A 7,891-nucleotide genomic window follows, 5' to 3' on the forward strand; every position below is an offset into this window, starting at 1 on the left:
ACTCCTCGCTTAACATTGTAGTTATGTTCCTGAAAAATGCGACTTTAAGCGAAACGATGTTAAGCAAATCCAATTTCCACATAAGAATTAATGTAAATAGGGGGGGTTAGGTTCCAGGGAATTTTTTTTCACCAGACAAAAAAACTATATTTTATATACACACAGAGTACAAGTTTTAAACAAACAATTTAATACTGTACACAGCGATGATGATTGTGAAGCTTGGTTGAGGTGGTGAAGTGAGAGGGTGGAAGAGGGTGGGATATTTCCCAGGGAATACCTTGCTGTTAAATGATGAATTAGCATTTGGCTGAGCCCTCAAGGGTTAACACATTGTTGTTAATGTAGCCTCACACTCTACAAGGCAGCATGAATGGAGGGAGGGGAGACAGCATGGCAGACAGAGACAGAGACACACACCCTGTGTGTGGGAGAGAGAAAGAGAGATGCACATTGCCCCTTTAACTACGCTGACCCCACTCTAAGTACATTGCCTTTAAAAAGATCAGGAAGTTGAGACAGCAGCTGCTGCCAGCAAGCTCTCTCTATCCTGAGCCCGGTTATGTCACCACCCTGCTCTATATGGAGAAGGGATAAGCAGGGGCCAGGAGTAGGGGGGAGGGGTAACCCCAACATTAGCCCACCTCTTCCACCCCACCCCAGCAAGCAGGAGGCTCCCAGGAGCAGCTCCAAGGCAGAGGGCAGGAGCAGCACATGGCACTGGGGGGAGGGACAGCTGAACTGCCGGCAATTGGTAGCCTGCTGGTCGGCTGCTGCACAGGGAACTTAGGGGAGAGGGGAGTTGATGGGGTGAGGGGAGGGCTGCTGGTCCACCCTGGTTCCAAGCCCCCACCAGCTAGCTGCAACGGGTTGCTCTTCCTGCAAGCAGTGGACAAAGCAGGTGGCTGCCAAATATATATATATATAGGGGAGCATTGTGCAACTTTAAACGAGCACGTTCCCTCAATGATCAGCAACGTAACAACGAAACAACGTTAACCGGGATGACTTTAAGTGAGGATTTACTGTATAGCAGTAGGAATTCACTACTGATCACCTAACCAGGATGACGTTGTTGATTGTGAAATGCTGAGGGAGAGTAGAGAGGTTACGAAAACAGAAAACTCAATAATAATGGGCGTTTTCAGCTATCCTCATATTGATTGGGTACATATCCTTCAGCTGGGATGCAGAGATAAAACCTCTAGACACCATTAATGACTGCTCCTTGGAGCAGCTAGTCCTGGAATCCACAAGGGAAGAGGCAATTCTTGATTTAGTCCTAAATGGAGCATAGGATCTGGTTCAAGAGATGAATATAAATTAACAGCTTGGTAATAGCGACCATAATGTTATTAAATTTAATATCCTTCTCTGGGGGAAAATACCAAAGAAACCCACCACAGTAGCTTCAAAAAGGGGAACTGCATAAAAATGAGGAAGCTAGTTAAATGGAAATTAAAAGGACAATCACAAGAGTGAAATACCCGCAAACTGCATGGAAACTTCTTGAAAAACAACATAATAGAGGCTCAAACTAAATGTATGCCCAAATAAATAATAATAATAATAAAAACAGTAAGAGGACCAAAAAATGCCACTATGGCTAAACAAAAGAGTAAAAGAGGCAGTCAGAGACAAAATTACATCTTTTAAAAATTGGAAGTCAAATTTTACTGAGGAAAATAGAAAGGAGCATAAACTCTGGCAAGGCAAGTGTTAAAGTATAATTAGGCAGGCTTATAAGAATTTTAAAAATAACTAGAAAAAGATACAAAAACTAACAGCAAAAAAATGTTGAAGTACATCAGAAGCAGGAAGCCTGCCAACAATCAGTGGAGCCACTGGACGATCAAGGTGCTAAAGAAACACTCAAGGAAGATAAGGCCATTGAGGAGAAGCTAAATGAATTTGTTGCATTTGTCTTCACTGCAGAGGATGTGAGGGAGGGTCCCACACGTAAGTCATTCTTTTTAGATGACAAATCCGAGGAACTGTCCCAGACTGAGATATCAATAGAGGAGGTTTGGAACAAATAGATAAAGAGTAATAAGGCACCGGGACCAGATAGCATTCATCCAAGAATTCTGAAGGAACTCAAATATGAAATTGCAGAACTACTAACTCTGGTATATAACCCATCACTTAAATCAGCCTCTGTACCAGATGACTGGAGAATAGCTATTGTAAAACTGATTTTTAAAAAAGGCTTCAGAGGTGATCCTGACAATTCCAAGCCAGTAAGCCTAACTTCAGTAGAAGGCAAACTGGTTTAAACTATAGTAAAGAACAGAATTATCAGACAGACAGATGAACACAATATGTTGGGGAAGACGCAACATGGCTTTTGTAAAGGAAAATCATGCCTCACCAATCTATTAGAATTCTCTGAGGATGTCAAAAAGCATAAGGACAAGAGTGATCTAGTGGGTATAGTGTATTTGGACTTTCAAAAAGCCTTTGACAAGGTCCCTCACCAAAGGCCCTTAAGGAAAGTAAGGTGTCATGGGATAAGAGGGAGGGTCCTCTCATGGATGAGTAACTAGTTAAAAGATAGGAAAGAAAGGGTAGGAATAAATGGTCAGTTTTCACAGCGGAGAGAGGTAAACTGTAAGGTGGCAAAATTTGCAGATGATACAAAACTACTTATATAGTTAAGTCCAAGGCTGACTGTGAAGAGTTACAAACTGGGTGACTGGGCAACAAAATGGCCAATTAATTCAATGTTGATAAAGGCAAAGTAATGCACATTGGAAAACAGAATTCTAACCGTATATACAAAACGATTGAGTCTAAAATAGCTGTTACCACTCAAGAAAGAGATCTTGGAATCACTGTGCATAGTTCTCTGAAAACATCTCTTCAATGTACAGTGGCAGTCAAAAAAGCTAACAGAATGTGAGGAACCATTATAAATGGATAGATAATAAGACAGAGGTATAAGGAGAAATTAAAAAGATTGGGACTATTCATCTTCGAAAAGAGATGACTAAGGGGGATATGATAGAGAGTGGTTCTCAACCAGGGGTATGCATACCCCTGGGGTATGCAGAGATCTTCCAGGGGGTACTCAACTCATCTAGATCAGTGTTTCTCAACTTGGGGGTTGCAGCCCCCAGAGTGCTCATGGAACAGGATTAGGAGGATCGCAAGTGCAAGGCTGGCAATAAGGGGTGGCAAGCAGGGCAATGCCCAGGGCCCCACGCCAGAAGGGGCCCCACAAAGCTATATGCTTCAGCCCCACCACATGGGGCTCAGGCTTCAGACAAGGCTCACAAGTGAAAAACAGGCTCAAGTATCATACTGAAATGTAAGTACAATATTTATATTCCAATCAATTTATTTTATGATTATATGGTCAGAATGAGAAAGTCGGAAATTTTTCAGTAGCAGTGTGCTGTTACACTTTTGTAAGCAAGTAGTTTTTAAGTGAATGAAACTTGGGGTATGCAAGACAAATCAGACTCTTGAAAGGGGTACAGTAGTCTGGAAACATTGAGAACCACTGTGATTTATAAAACCATAAATGGCTGTGGAGAAAGTAAATAAGGAAGTGTTATTTACCCCTTCACCTAACACAGAACCAGGGGTCACCCAATTAAATTAATAGGCAGCAGGTTTAAAACAAACACATGGAAGTACTTCTTCATACAATGCACAATCTACCCGTGGAACTCATTGCCAGGGGATGATGTGAAGGCCAAAAGTATAACTGGGTTCAAAAAAGAATTTAGGTAAGTTCATGGAGGATAGGTCTATCAATGGCTATTAGCCAAGGTAGTCAGAAATGCAACCCCATGCTCTGCACGTCCCTAAGTCTCTACCAGAAGCCAAGACTGGTAGATGACGGATCACTTGATAATTGTTAATTCCCTCTGAAGCATCTGGGTCCAGCCACTGTCAGCAGACAAGATAGTTGGCTAGATAGACGATTGGTCTGACCCAGTATGGCGATTCTTATGTTCTTATGCTGAGTGATATTAGTGAAATACTTTCTGTTTCAATTAATGTAGTCTGTCTTTTTTTTTTACATTTTTAACACAGTTTTATAGAACTAGTCATAGTAACAATTTATGAACTTGCACTCACTTCTTACAATTAAGCTTGCAATTAGGCCCAATTATTACAGCAGGATTCAGATCTTAACAGGGCAGTAAGGGAGGAAATGGTTTTCTTTTTTTTAAAGGTGTATTTAATTGTAACATTAACAGTATATGAAGTAGATTCATTTTCACAGAGAACTGGCTAATTCTTTGGGCTTGAACAATGCGGCTTGGTATAAGAATATTCTGAAAAGTCAAAAGTCATGTTGCAACATAATCTGTTTCCTGATAAGAATAAAGGTCAACAGGGGGTTCTTCCTGTTTCTCTTTGATGTCATAACTATTCTAAGTGATGGTTATCATTTTTAGAGAAGCTGACATCTTTTGTTTTCTAAATCAGATCACAGATCATTAGCCACTTCTCTGTATGAAACAAAGATCTATTACAGTAGCCTACATCCTAAAGTCCATATATGCTTAAGGAAAACATGACTTAAAAATCACATATGTAAAATGATTTACATAAGTTTATTACAAAAGTTTATTTTATTACAACATTTGTTTTTTGTTTGATTTTCCCATTATTTCTTTTACAGAGTGAAGATATTACTCTGTTCTCTTTAAAAAAGACTTCTGTGAGGAATAAGCTTAATTCAGATTTATATGTAACAGGTTTGAATTACCCAAAGAAAATGTTCATTGAAAAAAAGTAAAATGGAGTCTCCTGTTGATCACAGAAAAGCCTGCTTTTATACAGTTTCCATGTGTGCGATTCCATTGTAAACTAATTTAATTATCCAAAGGAGAGAATAGGTATCTTACAGTTGGACTTCAAGAAAAAGAGCTTGTCAAATTAGTTTTTGAACATTTTACTCTATGCTTTGCATTCACTGACGGCAAGTAGCGCAAAGTGTCCATTAGGGACAGAACTGTATGAATAAGTCACAACTATACGTTACTCAAGAAATTTTGTAAAATGTTTGAAAGGTGATTGCAATTTCATCTAATTGGTTCATTATTCAGAATTATTCTCCGAGTACTTAGTAATAATTCTTAGTTTGTAGATTCTGAGTGATTCATTGAAAGTCTCTGACATTTGAAATTCAAGTGCTGTTGGTTACTTTGGACTGGACACATAAATCACATGGTGTGTCTCTGTTCCCTTGTTGGATGAATGTAACTGTCAGGATCTGGTTTCTAGTACAAATAGTCTTTTTATTCAATTAAAATCAGCTGGTTTTGGTACATCAAAATCAGCTGGTTTTGGTACATCAAAATCACTGGAAAATGTGCATTGTGACTTGTATGTATGAAACTTTAACAAAAGAAAAAGAAGAAATACCTTCCATTTAGCTTTGCATAGTGATTGAATTTTAGTGTCCTGCATTCTGCAAGGAAGTCATTTTACTTGGTGGGGGAGAAAAAAAAATCAGTAACTTACATCATAATTTCTGCAATGGAAATGGGATCCCTTCAAACCAGGCTCCATATTATTTCCTTGAGAATAGCTCTAATGTTCACAAAAGATTTTTAACTGTGTCTCAGCTCATTAATTTTGCAAAGAGAAAAAAGAGAGAGCACTATTAATCCATTCTTTCCCTTTGTACCTACCCTTGTAACACCCCTAATAATAAGGAATATAGGTAATATGGTATGATTCATAGATATGCCTTTGAACTGAAAGAACAGGGAACATTTGTGAGGTAAATACTAATGATGTCCTCTATTTTCTCTTTTCCAAAGTAAATTCCCAACCGGGATTGGTCCAAAGCAACAGAGCAAATTAAATACATAGAGAAAGAGACTGCTGAATTATTACACACACAGGCACGTATGCACACACTCACAGTGCTCCAATTGCCCATTTCTTCCATACATCTATAAGCATAGTACAAATGTGGTTGTGCACATTACAGTCCCCATTTTACAAATGGGGAAAGTGAATCGCAGCCAGGCTTAATGACTTGCCTATGGTCATTCAGCAAGTCAACAATGGAACCAGCAATCGAACCCAGGTCTGACTTTCACTTGGTTTCACTGATCCACATTGCTTCCCTTTGTGCCCCTTCCGGTTTCGAAAGACAATGTCAAAGATGGACAACTTTTTACGTTAAAAACGTGACTAGCCAAGCCTCTCCATTTTTGGGAACTTTTGTGCTTTTCTGACATGACAAATACGTTACTTTGAGTGCCCATTATAAAACATGATGGGTCTGCTCTGGTTATGCCACGAGGAGGGACAGAACATAATTTGTTTTGGATTATAGAGCATACAGGGCCTTCTCCAGCCAAGTCCCAGATATATTTCAGCAGTGTGAATTATCAAGATTTAGAAGAGTCCATGTAGAACATGGCACTAGCACAGCATTGTCAGATATTGACTGCTATTTTATTTTTGGAAAGCAGCCTAAAGCTATTACGACTGGCTTTCTGACAGACATCATGTATTGCTATTTCAACAGACAATGTTAACTATAAAAATCAAGTCGCCTGAGGGTTTGGAATCATACTTAAATTTTTAATAAGTTTTCAGAAGAACACTTTACAGTATTCATTTAAAACTGGAATGAACAGGCTTACTGTCACTTAATATGCACTTGCCCACTGTCACACCAAAAAGGGGTTTTAATGCAGACATCATCTGTGAAAAGAATGATTTATACTTTCTGTTTCTGACTCTCATATGGACCTGGTGCATTCATACAAAGTGCACTGCTGCATTCAGTTTATTCACAGCATTCTTGCACTGCCAGGCAAAATAGTACCTCAGATATATACAGTCCAAAGTTTTTTCCCTCCCACCTCTCTTCTTCATGCATTTTTTAAAATAATGCAGCGAAAACTTATAGTCCCTTCTTTGTGCTATGGATCCAATTGGAGCACTTCTTTGGAAAGGGTAGCCTATGTGCCAAACAGGACCAAGGCTTTCTTTGGTGCAGTCTCGTCCCCCAAACAAGTTCCAATACAAAACTGAGCCCGATGGAGCTTACAGACTCCCCATGCAATGTTCCATTTTGTTCTGCTCATCCAGTCACTGGATTTTAGGAATTGCAGCATGTGCGGGCTGCACCCCTGTAGTAAAAGGGAAAGTGACTGCAACCTGCTTTGTTCTAAGACTGCTCTATATTTGTATATATGTACCTCGTTAGCTAGCAGATATTGTGCCAGTAGGCAGGACGCAAGAATATATAGGCTTTACTGATGTGTTTTTAGGACTAATAAAGTTCATTGTTGTTGTGCACTGCCAATTGCTTTCTTTGTACAGCTCTTTACATCAGCTCTTAAAATAGTTCATTTTATTCAAATTTGGTGTGGTCCTTAAACTCTTTGGAAGCTACCAATGCAGGTCTCTGTTGGGCAAAGTTTTGGCTCTTACTCTCACACCCCTGTGTCCCAGTGCAGTCTAGGTCACAGTAGTGAATTTTTATGAAGATAACACACTATTCAGTTGTCTATTTACAGAGTGGAGATGAGAGGGGAAAAGAGCCAGCAACAGCTGAAGAAATAAAAGAGGTTACAATGATGTGCTACATTTCCATAAAAATGTTTATGGGAGCTGAGCCATTTTGCAAACTATACTAAAGTGCGCCTTGTAAAAACAGAGGGGGAGATGGGGTGGAAGGAGGATGAGCCAGGTAGCCAATTGCTTTAGCACTAGTATTGTATCCTTGGTGAGAAGAGTAAAGATTATGGATTTTCAGGGATTTCTGGCTGCAGCAACTTCACCTTCCTGCCTCTTTGCTTTTTTGCACAGGATGCAAAGCCAGAGGAGCTGTTTTGATTGTAATGACATCTTGTTAAGTCTCTACACAAACAGTGAACAATCTCCTTAAGGAATAATAGAATGA

Source organism: Chrysemys picta, chromosome 2 (assembly GCF_011386835.1).
Source record: "Chrysemys picta bellii isolate R12L10 chromosome 2, ASM1138683v2, whole genome shotgun sequence".
NCBI lineage: Eukaryota > Metazoa > Chordata > Testudines > Emydidae > Chrysemys > Chrysemys picta.